We start from the raw sequence: 15,258 nt of genomic DNA on the forward strand, positions 1-15,258 counted from the left end.
TAGCCAATGAATAGGGGACAAGGAATCACAGATTGTGCAAAATTTTCAACGTACAGCTGCACAGCCACTATCGGCAAAAATCCTCAGCCTACTATGATAAAATTATATTATTTTTTTGTTTTATTATATATAATAATAATATTTATTTATAGGGGTAAAATTAAAAACTCAAATCAGTATTAGAAAAAGCTTTTCAACCTCTAAAAATTAATTTTAATTACCGAAAAAATCTTTATATGGGTATCAACTCGATGGACCGGGTTTTTTGACCAAAAATAACAGTTTTGACCAAAACATAGCCTGAAATTCATTTTTTTATCCCGGTCGACATGGTGGGACTCGTATTGACCCGATGGACTTGGTTTTGACCTGAAATGGCCCAAAACTCATTTTTCATTCTGGTCGACATGGTTTAATCCGTATTGACCTGGTGGACTCGATTTTCATCGAAAGATGTGGTTTACTCGAGAAAATATATTTTAAACTTCTTTTTTTTATTATGAATAATCAAATAAAATAACATTTGAGAAAATCTTAGTGAATCCAAAATTGGGTTACAATAGTTGCCCCCTCTTTACAATGTTTATGGTGCAAAGGCATTGGAAATTTTATTTTCTTTTGACTTTGCATAGTAAGTTTTGTAAAGAAAAGTGATGGAGGTGTTGAAAAACATATATTTTTCAATTGGTCTAATTCTTATGGGTGACCTGCCTAAGTGAAAAACATGAAAGTGTTTTCAATCTTGATTTTGTGAAATACATGAAAGTAATTTCAATAATGGTTTTCTAAAATACATGAAAGTGATTTCAGATTAGTTTTGTGAAATACATGAAAGTGATTCCATCATTGATTTTGTGAAATACATGAAAGTGATTTCAGGTTAGTTTTGTGAAATATATGAAAGTGATTTCATCAATGGTTTTCTGAAATACATGGAAGTGATTTCATCATGATTTTGTGAAATACATGAAAGTTATTTCATCATTAATTTCCTGAAATACATGAAAGTGATTGCAGATTGATTTTATAAAATACATGAAAGTGATTTCATCAATGATTTTGTGGGTTAATGAAAACTTCTAAAGGAATTAATATTTGTATGACTCATCTGATTTATAAATCGATTTCAAAGATGATGAAAGCTTCTCAAGAAAGTCTTATATCTACGGTTGAGATCTGATTTGCAATCGATCTTAGAGATAATGAAAGCTTCTTAAGAAAGTCTTATATCTACGGTTGAGATCTGATTTGCAATCGATCTTAGAGATAATGAAAGCTTCTTAAGAAAGTCTTATATCTACGGTTGAGATCTGATTTGCAATCGATCTTAGAGATAATGAAAGCTTCTTAAGAAAGTCTTATATCTACGGTTGAGATCTGATTTATAAATTGATCTTAGAGATGATGAAAGCTTCTCAAGAAAGTCTTATATCTATGGTTGAGATCTGATTTGCAATCGATCTCAGAGATAATGAAAGCTTCTCAAGAAAGTCTTATATCTACGGTTGAAATCTGATTTGTAAATCGATCTTAGAAATGATGAAAGCTTTTCAAGAAAGTCTTATATCTACGGTTGAGATTTGATCTTCTGTTCAAAATAATAGTAGGAGTAGAATCCTTATAAATCACGCAGTATTTGGTGGCATACATCATCAACTTCTTGTATTTCAAGCCTTTCAAAGTTCTCAACTCTTAAAGTTTTAATCATGTCTTCCTCTTCTTCCAATGCTAACCCAAATCTTGTTCCTGCAGTAGAGCCTATAGTTTGGCGTACTACTTTTGAAGTGAATGGTCGTCCAGTTACAATAGAAGATACTATAATGGACAATGAAGATATTGCTATAGCCGTGGCTAGAGACATGATCCTTCCCCGTGATGAAACAATTCTGGCAGCCAGGACTGATATTGAAGTAGTGAATTAGTCACTTGCTCTCAGTATCAGAGCTAATTCATCTTTGGTAACGTTGCAGAGTGTCTTCATGCCGAAAGACTTGAGTTGAATACTCAGGTTCCTAATCTCCTTCATCAGATCGAGAATTTAAGGAAAAGACTCTGTGATGAAAGACGTCACAGAAACAACTTGGAGAGGAGAAACCACGAGTTGAATACGCGTGTTGACTTTTGGAGGGACTATGTTAACACACGACACCTCGAGTTCAAGGAACAGATGGAGCGTATGCATAAATAATTTGAAGAATTTTGAGGCATGATTAATCATCAAGATGACAATATCCCCAATTGTCCTCGTACTATTTAACATTTGTACTTGTAAACCCTTTTTTCATGAATAAAATCCATCTTTCTTGTCTTCATTTATGAATTTTGCTTTTATGAAATTGCCATATTTGATGTGATTAGAAGAACTTCATTTTGTCTGAATCTTGTTGGATCCCGTTGGGAATTTTGTTTCAAGAAATATCTACAAGACAAATATGCAATGCTTATACAGTTAGATGATATGCAATGCATCTTACCTTTTTGAAATATAGATCCCCCATTCATCTTGTTTGAGGATCTTGAATTTTAGTAAGCTCTTTTAATTCACACGTCTTTCAAATCTACTCAAGCTAACCCATGTTGTTTAGTTCTCCAAGATAAGCTTTGTTTGAGTTTCCCAATAATCACTACCCTTTTCTCCATTGGTTACTTTGCTGAGAGCATTAGTTTCTCTCTAGCCCGACATTGTGTTGTTGGTAACATTTCCATTGTTGAAGATTCTTTAACCAATCCACATGGTCAATATATAAGGATTATCCTACTTCACTTGGGATTTCCATATCTAAAGATGTCTCAGTTATCATATTGTCTCACTGATCATATTATAAGAGTCAACAATCTCATTTCATAGATACTGCATAATCACGCTATTTTCATCCCCATACTAGAAGAAGTCTATAGTTTTATCATGTATATCTTCCACTAGGGAAGCAAATTTCTTTGTGCCATTAGGAATTTGGTGATTGCTTCTCTGCCCCTGGAAGAATTATAGTGACTGCTTCGCTGCCGCTGGAAGAATTAACTGTCTCTTTTCATTTCCTCCTTTGCTTTTGTTGTCATTAGAATCTTTGATTTTCTAACATTACCTCTTGGTGTGTCATATATCTGTCTTCTTCACAAAGAAAACCTTTTTTTTCAAAAATAATTTTTCAAAAGATCTCTTTTGTTTTTAAAAACTGAAACACTCAATGTCTGTTTATAACAATGTTCAAGGAACTCTAGGGATTTGTGTTAAATCTCTTAGTAAAAGTAATCTCAGATGAAGGTAAGTGATGAGATGACCTTCTGCTTTGGTTTTCAAAGTATTCAAGTAATTGCTTGAATGTATTTTAAGGGAAAAGGAAAATTTTCCTTTTATTTTTAGAAACACTTCTTTTATCAGCATGAATAATAATGAGTAATTATTTACTACGCCATGACTCTTATTAAAAAAGTATCTTATATTTTGAGAACAATGTTTATTGATCCAGGTTGCTTTCTTGATTAGAAAGGACTTTAAAGGCATGTAATGTATTTTATGGCTCAAGGCTATAAAAGAAAGAGTATTTCATAAGCTCAAAAAGTATTTAAGGGTTTAAAAACTATAGATCACTGTTATCTTATCTTCGTCTTTCCTTTTGCTATCTTGACAACAATAATGATGCTAAATATTCCAAATTAGGAATTTCTTTTTCTTTTCTCATATTTGTTGGGAATTTTCTCAATTATTTGGAATTTTTATTGAATTCCTTGTTGTCAGACTTCATAAGCTCACATGCCTTCAAGACGATTTCCATAATCATTTCTTTCTTTTTGCCCCTTAGTGTAGGGTGTGATTTTAGTTAAGGTTCTTATGAAAGAAAAAGATTTAAATAGACTCGGCTCAAATTGGGACTGCAAAGGATAATTTTAAAGAAAGTGAAAGGAATATCAAATATGGCATTTCCTCATTTCAAGTAAGATCAGTTAAAACCAATAAACTTTGTCCACATCCAGCATAATACTTTGGATTTATAAGATACCATGTTTTGCAAGTCCATGACAAACTAATATACTACCAACCATTATTCATGCTGATAAAATGTAGGTCCAAGACAGAATTTAAGTGATAGTTGTTCCAATTGCATGTTTTTGACTTCTATGGTCATCTCTTTCGAGGGAATTGCTTTGAACATTATCCTAAACAAATCATTGATTTATTTCATTGAAATCATAAACAAAATCAATTCTTTTAAAACCTCATTTAAGAAGAATGAGTTCTCTTGTAAAAAAGTTTGAAAGATCAAATTGTTAAGCCATTAAGATCATGCATGGGCTTTTTGGCGAGGTATATGCAAAGAGAATTTCCTGGCCAAAACTTCATTTAATTGATTTTGATTGGATGAAACACATCATACATAATATTTTTTCATAGAATTAAAATTCACAGGCCTAGGTAAATCATCTCCATCCATCCTAGTTAACAACAGAGCCCCTCAAGAGAATGCTTTCTTCACTATATATGGGCCTTCATAGTTTGGTGCCCACTTGCTTCGGTCTTCACTTGGTAGTGTTAAGATTTTTCTTAGTACAAAATCCCCTTCTTTGAATTCTTTTGGTCGGACTTTCCGGTCATATGCTTTGGCTATCCTTCTTTGGTATAGTTGGTGATGACAAATTACAGCCAACCTCTTCTCACTTATCATGTTTAGCTGTTCATATCTCACTTTAACCCATTCAGCTTCATCTAGTTCAGATTCTATTAGTACTCTCAAAGATAGAATTTCTACTTTCAAAGGCATCACCGCCTCCATCCCAAATACTAATGAGTAAGGTATAGCTCCAGTAGACGTTGTTACTACTGTGCGATATATATGTACAGCAAAGGGAAGCATCTCATGCCAATCCTTATAAGTGACTACCATCTTCTGGATAATCTTCTTGATATTCTTGTTTGCAGTTTCGATAGCACCATTCATCTTTGGTCTGTAGAGAGATGAGTTTGAATGTTTAATTTTCCACTTCACACACAATTCTGTGATCATTTTTTCATTAAAATTCTGGGTGTTATCGGTCACTATCTTCTCAAGTGAACCGTACCGACAGATTAAATCTTTCTCAATGAAACACTTGACCACCTTTTGAGTTACATGAGCATAAGAGTTGGCCTCCACCCATTTTGTGAAGTAATCAATGGCTACTAAGATAAATTGATGCTTATTGCTGGCCTTTGGGTTGATTGGCCTAATCACATCTATTCCCCACATTGCAAACGCCCATGGTGATGTCATATTAAATAGAGGAGCTGGAGGTGCATTTATGTTATCACTATACACTTGACATTTATGACATTTCCTGATATAATCGATGCAATCTTTCTCCATGGTCATCCAAAAGTACCCAGATTATTGCAATTGTCTAGTCATCATATGCTCACTTGCATGAGTTGCACAAATTCCTTCATGAATTTCTTGCAATGCTACCTTAGCTTCGATTTCATCTAGACATCTTAGTAAGGTTCCATTGAATAACCTTTTGTATAGAATTTCTCCATCCACGTAAAATTCCAGAGCTAACTTTCTCAAAGTCTTCATATCTGTTTTAGATGCCCCTAAGGGATACTCTTGATATTGGATAAACTGCTTGATGTCATAAAACCATGGATTCTCATCTATTTCTCCTTCAATTGAACAACAATGGGCTAGAAAATTTTTAATCTCAATGGATATTGGTTGTACCCTGATTCCGTAATCAGTTTTAACCATAGAAGCTAAGGTTGCCAAAGCATCAGTAAACTGGTTTTTGTCTCTTCCCATGTGGGTAAAATCTATCTCATCAAAGCCCTTAGTCAATTTCAAGAGATATTGTTGATATGGTATCAGTTTTTCTTCCTTGGTCTGCCATTCACCTTTCACTTGACAGATTATTAACATTGAATCCCCATAAACATCAAGTTTCTTTATTTTCATCTCCAAAGCAACTTCTAATCCGAGGATACAAGCTTCATATTCAGCAGTATTGTTAGTGCATTCAAATTATAGTTTGACTGAGATGGGATATTGCTTCTTATCAAGTGAGATTATCACAGCTCCTGCTCCATTACTAGAAACATTCACTGCCCCATCAAAATACATGATCCACCAATCATTCTTCTCTCTGTCTTCTTCTACTATCAACACATCCTCATCCGGGAAATAAAATTTCCAAGGCTCATAATCTTTGATAGCATTATCTGCTAGATGATTAGCAATTACACTTTCTTTTATAGATTTTCTTGTCTTGTATACAATGTCATACTCAGCCAACATTACTTGTCATCTTGCTATTCGGCTTGACAAGTAGGGTTTCTCAAAAATGTATTTAAGAGGATCCATTTTTTAGATCAACTAGGTGGTATAATATAACATATATTATCGAAGACGCTTCGTACTCCATACAAGAGCACAACACAGCTTCTCAGTCATAGTATATCTGGATTCACAATCGGTAAACTTCTTACTCAGATAATAGATAGCTTGCTCTTTTCTTCCAAACTCATCATGTTGTTCAAACACACAACCCATTGCTACCTCAGTTACTGTCAAATATAAGATCAAAGGTCTTTCAGGCACAAGTGGCACTAGCAAAGGTGGATTCTGTAAGTATTGCTTTATTTTATCAAAAGCCTCTTGACAATCTTTGTCCTATGTACCAGGGTTCTTTTTTCAAAGTAATCAAAAAATTAGCTCACATGTTGTCGTTAACTGATATTTGAATCGAACGATGTAATTCAAATGTCCAAAGAAGCCTCTTACTTCTTTCTCGGTCTTAGGAACTATCATAGCCTGAATTGCTTTCACTTTATCAGGATCGACCTCTATTCCTTTATTGCTTATCACAATTCCCTAGCAACTTTCCAGACTTCACCCCAAATGAGCATTTCGAAGGATTCAATTTTAACTGATACTTTCTTAGTCTTTCAAATAATTTTTTTAAGACCTGAACATGATCTTCTTCATTCTTAGACTTGGCAATCATATCATCCACATATACTTTAATCTATTTATGTATCATATCATGGAAAAGTGTCACCATTGCCCTTTGATATGTGGCTCTAGCATTCTTTAACCCGAATGACATCACTTTGTAGCAAAATGTTCCCCATGGTATGACAAAAGTGGTCTTCTCTTTATCTTCTTCAGCCATTTTTAATCTGGTTATACCTGGAGAATCCATCCATGAAGGGGTAAGTTGAACTCCTAGCAGTATTGTCTACTAGAATGTCTATGTGAGGCAAAGGAAAATCATCTTTTGGACTAGCTTTGTTTAGATCCCTAAAATCTACACATACTCTGATTTTGTCATCCTTTTTTGGTATTACCACTATATTAGATACCCATTGAGGGTATTTAATAACTTCTAGAAAACCGGCATCCCACTACTTCTCTATCTCTACCTTAACCTTGAGCACAATATTTGGGCGAGTTCTTCTTAATTTCTGCTTAATAGGTTTACATTCTTCTATCAAAGGCAATCTGTGTACTACAATATCAATGTCTAAACTAGGCATATCTACATAAGACCAGGCAAACACATCGATATACTTTTTTAGTAATGAGGTTAAACTGTATCTTTCTTCTGTAGTAATCAAAGTTCCAATCTTTAGCTCTCTTTTATCTTGCTCAGTGCCTACATTTATCACCTCTAATTCTTCCTTTGCAGGTTTTCAAGCATGCTCCGACTATTCTGCCCATCTAGCAAACTCTTCATTCCATTCCTCTTCATCTATTGCAATCTTATCCTTATCAAAGTTTGGCCATTCATTTTCAATGTAATATGTTTGTGGATTTATAGAGGATTCACTTTCAGAATTCCTAAAAGTGGAAGGTGTTTTTAGTGTGAATACATATCTTGTAGCCGAACAAAAAGAAGATAACAAATGCTGATGGAAATGCTTGATCTCAATAATATTTTAAAAGTTGGCTCAACAATTATGAAAAGACCTTATGTTGTCATCTTGAGCTAAGATTTCCAACTAGGTATAATACACAAAGCAAACTACAATGCAAAGCACACAGAGCACATAAATGCAAATATAAGTAGACACTTAATCATTACTTTTTGAAAACAACTGGGGCTTCCTCAATCTCCCAATTCTGGAATACTTCATCAACTGAAAACTTTCACACAAAGGTGCTAGTTGGAGTCTCTTCTAGAGAATGGACAGTTAGCTGAGGCAATAATTCATCTTCTTTTGTTGTTTTTTGCTCATCATCACAGTTCTAGCCTTTCCCTTCACCTTCCTCTACATTATTGATATCCATGACAGCAAGTTTCTGTCCTAAGAATTCCATCATGTTTTCAGGTTTCATCACATATGCTGACTTTGGAAAAAAAAAACATGGATAAGTGGGATTACAATGTCTTCTTCCTCTAGCTTTCTTCCTTTTATTCTGGACAACCTTCTTTCTCGCTTTATCCTAGCAGCTCTCTTGTGATCATCTTTCTTAGGCTTAAAGCCAAGCCCAAACCTCTGGTCAGCAGCCTTAATTTTCATCATGTTGACTCTTTTAAGATTTCCAGCAATTGGATCATTCTAGAATGGTAACCCATGTTTCAAAAAGCATTTAGTTATCATTCTGGCAGTATCATAAATAACTGGTCTTTTCAACACCGTATTCTCTGGTACCCATTCGATGTTCAAAATCTCGAAGGCATGGAGATTTCCATCTTTGTAATCTTCTACTTCAATATAAGGGACCGCCACATTCCTTATCATGGACAAGGTTTCTTCTGCCTTAACTTTCACTAAAGTACCATTGATAATGTACTTCAAACATTGGTGTAGAGATGATGTCACAGCACTAGAGACATGTATCCATGGCCTTCCTAATAACATGCTATATGAAGGATGGATATCCATCACTTGTAGGGTTATCAAAAGCATTTGAGGCCTTACAAACAATTCAATGTCAATGGTCCCTATTACCTGTCTAGAGCAACCATCATATGCTCTAGCTGTCATAGTACTTGGCCTCATATGAGTAGCATCAATTGGCATCTCATTTAGCATATGCCTTGGTAGCACATTCAAAGTTGAACCATTATCCACAAGCACTTTGCCGATCAGACAATCCTTATATTTCACGGTGATATGCAAGGGCTTGTTATGCCCAGTCCCTTCTAGGTCTAGCTCATCTTTAGTGAAGTATAAGTAATTGGAGGCTTGAATTCTTCCCACCAAATGTTCCATTGTATCCTGAGTAATATCGGTACATATGCTTCATTCAACACCTTTTGCAATGCTTTACGGTGTAACTCAGAACTCAAGATAAGTGACATTAAAGAGATTCTAGCAGGAGTTTTCTTCAACTGATCTACCACACTATACTCACAATGCTTCATCAACTTCAGAAATTCATTAAACTCCTCTTCACTCATAATTTTGTTCACTTCCATATCTTTAAAAGCATCAAATATTTCTTTTCCTTTAGCTTTCCTCTGTATCTCTAATTCTTCTAGTGTGAAACACCGACCACTTCAAGTTAAACCACTGATTTCAGTATGGAAGATAGGAGTAGGATTCTTAATAATGAAAGCATACCCATAATTGTAAGGCATTGTGCCATAACTTCCATTATTGATGCATACAGGCTTCGTTAGGATTAGTTTTGGTGGACCACCCACAGTTGGTTGGAGTCTACAAACCTCCCTTTTTTTTTCTCCTAACAGCTTATCATCCCAACTTCACTACTATCTTTTTCACTTTCTATCTGTATCATGCTAAAAATCAGCATCCTTTTCACTTCTTGGTGAAATTCTTCACAATCATCAATGTGATGTCCCACCTCGCCATGAAACTTACAGTAATTATTTCCATTCATTACTGGTTCAAACTTGGATAAATATCCAGACTGTACCATCATACCATACAGGTTTTCCATGGAAACCTTCAAAGCTTTTTCCTTCTTACCCTCTACTTCTACAGCATTCACCCCTACACTGCTTGTAGCATGATTAGGTAAAGGTTGGAATTCACATTCGGTGCATCATCAAAAGTTATCCATTCAGCTTTTATCAATTGCAAAAGCTTGTTTTTAAATGCGTTACAGCTTTCAATGTCATGCCCAGCAAGGCTAGCATGATACTCACATGTTATATCAGGCTTATACCAATTTGGGTATGGAGGTTGTAGTGGGATTAAAGGAACAGAGGCCACTTGCCCAATACTCAACAACTTCAAATACATTTCTCCCAAGGGAAGTGGTAATGGTAGCAATCGTTCTTGGGTTCTTTGAAAATTTCTTCTTAGAGAATTAACAATCTGGTTACTTTGTTGGTCATTTGGCTGGTTTTGTTGGTTGGTAGGGAAGGGTTTAGTAAAGTTTACACTTGTAATTTGTTGGGTAGGTATTTGGAAGTTTTAATAATGGTAATTTTTTTTCTTGCCTTTATACCCTCCTTCCACGTTGGTCACCTCAGAATCCTTCTTTTTTCCAGTAAAGCCTTTCTTCTAAGTAGGCTCTAACATTCTCTCCATTCTTATTGCTTGTTCTATCCTCTCAGTAATAGTTATAGCATCATAGAAATGTTGAGCTAAACTACCCACTAGGTGTTCAAAGTAAGAAGATTTAAAAGTAATGGAAAACAGAGTGACCATTTTTTTCTAACAAAGAGGGTTGCATATGAGATGCTTTTTCATGCCATCTCAAAGCGTATTCTCTTACAGTCTTTTTATTGCTCTTCTCCATGACTAACAAGCTTGACCTATCCGGGACTACATGTTGAATTTATATTGCTCCACAAAAGCTTTGACCAAATCTTTCCACTTTATGATCTTTGTATTATCTAGCCTTGTATACCAGCTTAATGCTGTTCCAAAAAGACTGTCTTGAAAGAAATGAATGAGAAGTTTCTCATCATTCACCACTTCTGCCATCTTATTGTAATAAGATTTAAGATGAGTGAATGGGCATTCAGTTCCAGTATACTTGATAAATTCTGGTACCCTAAATTCTTTGGGTACAGCTACATTTGGGACTAAACACATCTCTGTAGCATGACGGGATCATATAAGTCTGCCCCTTCGACTGCCCTCAATCTTTCTTCTAGAGCAGTCAATTTATCATAATCAACATGTTTATAGAATCTCATCCTATGTGAGTCATCAGTTGTCAAGTTTACAATCGGCACTTGTGCTAGTGGAACATTGGTAGTGAACTGTTGTTCAAATAAAAAGGGATTTGCCCCTAAATTTTGAGAAGTGAATACAAAAGGAGTTGTTGGCGTAGATAGAGATGTAGTTGCAATTGCTGGCTGAGTAGAGGTATCCTCTCTAGACTTCGATACCAAGGTTTGCTCGAGTAGACTTGTAAGTCGTGCGATATCATTTTTCATACTCTCTAACTCCCTTTGATAGTGAGCCTCTAGATGTGCTCTTTCTTCGTTCTCTATTATCTTTCTTCGTAGTCGAGTGTAATGAATTTTATGGTCTTTTAGGGGACTTATATTTCAACCTAAATGAATGCAAGTAAAATGAATGTAATGCACAAATGGATGCAAAATGTCATATGGATGATGCATGCTTGTTATTTGTTTCAGGTTTTCCTTCAACTTATGATAAGGAACACACCAGATCAGATTATCTTAAGAAAGTTCTCACTGAGGACTCCAAACCTACAGGAACTTGGACCGATTTAGGAAAGAAATTTGATGCCATAAATTTGATATAGTAAAAAATTCCTCAATAGTATTGGTTTTTTCCATCTCACACTTTCAATAAGGATCGGTGGAGATATAATGAGAATATGGAATGTATGTTAATGCAATGACATTTATTTGTGTCTTAAAAGGTATATCTTACCTGATAGGATTTAACTCATAAGGTTTGGCTTAGTTTATTCTATCCTTAAAGAAATTATTTGGTTCTTAGATTTCCCGAATTACTCGTGAAGTAATCGGCCTCTTAACCTTATGCAACATGAGTATGGGAAAAAAATTCCACAACACCTGTTGCATAGGGTGAGTTACAATCCAAACGAAAGTTCAAATGAGTATCAGTGGACATAAGTAACACTTGCTACTTCAATCTTTCTTTTATAATCTTACAAAGGACGAGCTCGGGTGCACAGCTTTTATAGGTTCACCATGAAGTGTGTGAATACACAAATAAATAACATGCATACATGTAACAATATGGAAAATTGAAAAGAATTACAATAATAAATAATTCAAATAAAATAAATGCTAAAAATAAATAGCAATAAGAAAGAGCACATGAAAAGCAAACACAAGCAGTTGGTTCAACCCTAATTCCCCAGTGGAGTCACCATTCTATCGCTACACGATGTCAGGCAACGACTCCACTCTTTTTTGTTTGTTTAACAAAAAGAATAACTATTTTTTTCCTTGAATTAGGAAAATAAAGATTTTATTGGAGTCGTCGTCTAGTAATTTGAGGGAACTAGAAATCCAAAATTAGACACTGGTCCTAGAGATTCAGGTATTGGATTAGTTATGATTAAGGGAAGGTAGACACCACCCTTAAAACATCATTTTAAAGAAAAGTTACCCTTACTTGTGTGTTTTTTATTTGATTCAAATGCTATTATATCTTTTAGCTTATTTGCAATTTTTTTAAGATGGTTAACGTCGGTCCCTAAAAATAGGAGACGCGTTAAAAATAACATCAGTCCCTAAAACTAGGAGACTTTGTCTAAAATGTCGACGTTTGTCCCTAAAAAGGAGAGTTGCGTCTGATTTACCAAAACAAATAATAATGGACATAATCCATATTTGGTATTTAAATTTTTGACATCGGTCCTTTTCTAATAAATAAAAGAGACGTGTCGAGAAAATTTATTTTATAAAATAAAAATTATTTTGATATCATTCACAAATAGATATATCAATTCTTGAAAATTGGGCTTTTGACCTATGAACAGTGATATGATAAAATGGGTGTTAAACCCGCGTCCATATTTGAGAATCGGGTTTTGACCCATGAAAAGTGATATGATAAAATGGGTGTTGGACCCGCATCGTTATTTATTTTAAATTTATTTTTGTTTTTTTACATGCAAAAAAAATTTACAAGTATTTATATATAAAAATCTCAAAAATACCATAAACAATTACCTGAGTGCCATTGTATAGGTAAAAGACTGAAATACCCTCATATTTATCTAAAATTTATGAAAATGACACTGGTGGCGTGTGTGCCTCACGCGCCGCTACTATTAGAGCCAGCAAAATTTTCCAGTAAGCTTCCGGCCAACAGCTAGTTGATTCTGGTAGATCTGAGGGCGAGAATTCTGATGGTGGTGATCTCGACAACCGTTGATGGCTAATGAGGGAGAATCGTTGACTTGAAGCTCTGGTTGGCCGATTTTGTCGTGGCCTTTTTCCGGCCAGATTCGGCGGTGAAAACGTGTAAAATGATCAGGGTTTTGCTTTAGAGGAGGGATGTACCTTTCTGTGGTGGTTTGGCGGCTTAAAAAGGTCGAAAATGGAAGATCGGAGGAGAGAGAAAGAATCACCAGCGAGAGGAGAGAGGGGCTCTGAGATTGTGCTACGGTGTGAACGCGCGCATAGTGCACCGGTGCGTCTAAAGCCTATGAACCTTGGATTGCGGATGAACAGATCGTGTGGCTGTTATTGGCTTGATCTATAAGTTGATCGAACAGTCCGGATGGTCTGAGCTTTATTCTGGTGTGGCGCGGTGTACCGAGTGTTTGGTACACCTGATCACGTGGTGCAACAGGATCGAAGTGAAGATTATTTTAAAGGATTAGATGGATTTGAGTTTTAATCTGGTGTGGTAAAGCCTATTGTATCCTAAAAAATAAAAGGCTCAAATTTAAACACTATTAGATCTAACGGTTAGGATATTTTTGGTATTTTTTAAATTGTTTTAAAAAAAAATCAATATCTTACTCGCGTGAAGAAAAAGTAGAAAATAGACGAACAATATCAAATAGTAATACAAATAGTAATCGCTCAGATTCAGATTTCTCTTCTTTTCTTTTTTTTTCTGGCTTAGTTTCATTAGCTATTTATAACCAATGAATAGGGAACCAGGAATCACAGATTGTGCAAAATTTTCAACGTACAGCTGAACAGCTGCCATCGGCAAAAATTCTCAGCCTAATGTGACAAAATTATATTATTTTTTTTGTTTTATTATATATAATAATAATAATAATAATATTTATTTATAGGGGTAAAATTAAAAACTCAAATCAGTATTAAAAAAAGCTTTTCAACCACTAAAAATTAATTTTAATTACCGAAAAAATCTTTATATAGGTATCAACTCGGTGGATCAGGTTTTTTGACCAAAAATAACACTTTTGACCAAAAAATAGCCTGAAACTCATTTTTTATCCCGTCGACATGGTGGGACCCGTATTGAATCGGTGGACTCGGTTTTGACCCGAAACTGCCCAAAACTTATTTTTCATCCCGGTCAACATGGTTTAACCTGCATTGACTCAGTGGACTTGGTTTTCATCGAAAGATGCGGTTGACTCGAGAAAATATATTTTAAACTTCTTTTTTTATTATGAATAATCAAATCAAATAACATTCGAGAAAATCTTAGTGAATCCAAAATTAGGTTACAACATATGGAAAGCAAGCATAAAAAAATATGCATTTATTTTCACAGATGTAATTATTCAAAATAAAATATTAATATTTTTAATGATCCAATTATAATATAAAAACAATTACGGGTCATTTAAAAACTTTCACCTAACCCTTAATTCTTAACAATAAAAACATGCATTTATTCACAGATGTAATTATGAGAACAAAGTCATTTACTGGTCATCCCTTATCCATTGATCCAATTTTCCAGGTGCCTAGCCTCAAATTTACAGCAAGTCAATCATGAATTTTGATGTATTTTCAATTTATATACACTTTTGCAATAATATCTTTATGCTTCCTTGATTGAATTATTATTATCTAGAGGTGGTCAATGGATAATAATAATATCTAGTTAACGGATATAATAAGTAAACTTAAAGCTTAAATACTTAATACATTATTAAAATTAATACCTACTAAGCTATATTATTTTCATCGTCTCATCATTACCGACCAAACTGATATGAAGAGTCAATACAATTGACACGACTAAAAGATTGATGTCTTCTCCCAAGTGCAGGAGTGTCGAAGTAAAAAATAACCCGGCAAGACCGGGGTCGAACCACAAGGAGGTTAAGTGTATAAATTATAGATGACAACAACAACAACAACAACAACAATAATAATAATAACAACAACAATAATAATAATAATAACAATAATAACAACAAT

The 15,258-nt window shown here is 34.5% G+C and overlaps 1 protein-coding gene across 2 annotated transcripts in view; it reads right to left on the bottom strand.

Annotated features, from left to right (window-relative positions):
- The window catches only part of LOC105108983 (probable receptor-like protein kinase At1g67000), a 36,153-nt gene that overhangs the window by 9,625 nt on the left and 11,270 nt on the right, over nt 1–15,258 (bottom strand). The window lies entirely within an intron of this gene.

The sequence above is a fragment of the Populus euphratica genome, unplaced genomic scaffold (assembly GCF_000495115.2).
Source record: "Populus euphratica unplaced genomic scaffold, PopEup_1.0 scaffold237.1, whole genome shotgun sequence".
NCBI lineage: Eukaryota > Viridiplantae > Streptophyta > Magnoliopsida > Malpighiales > Salicaceae > Populus > Populus euphratica.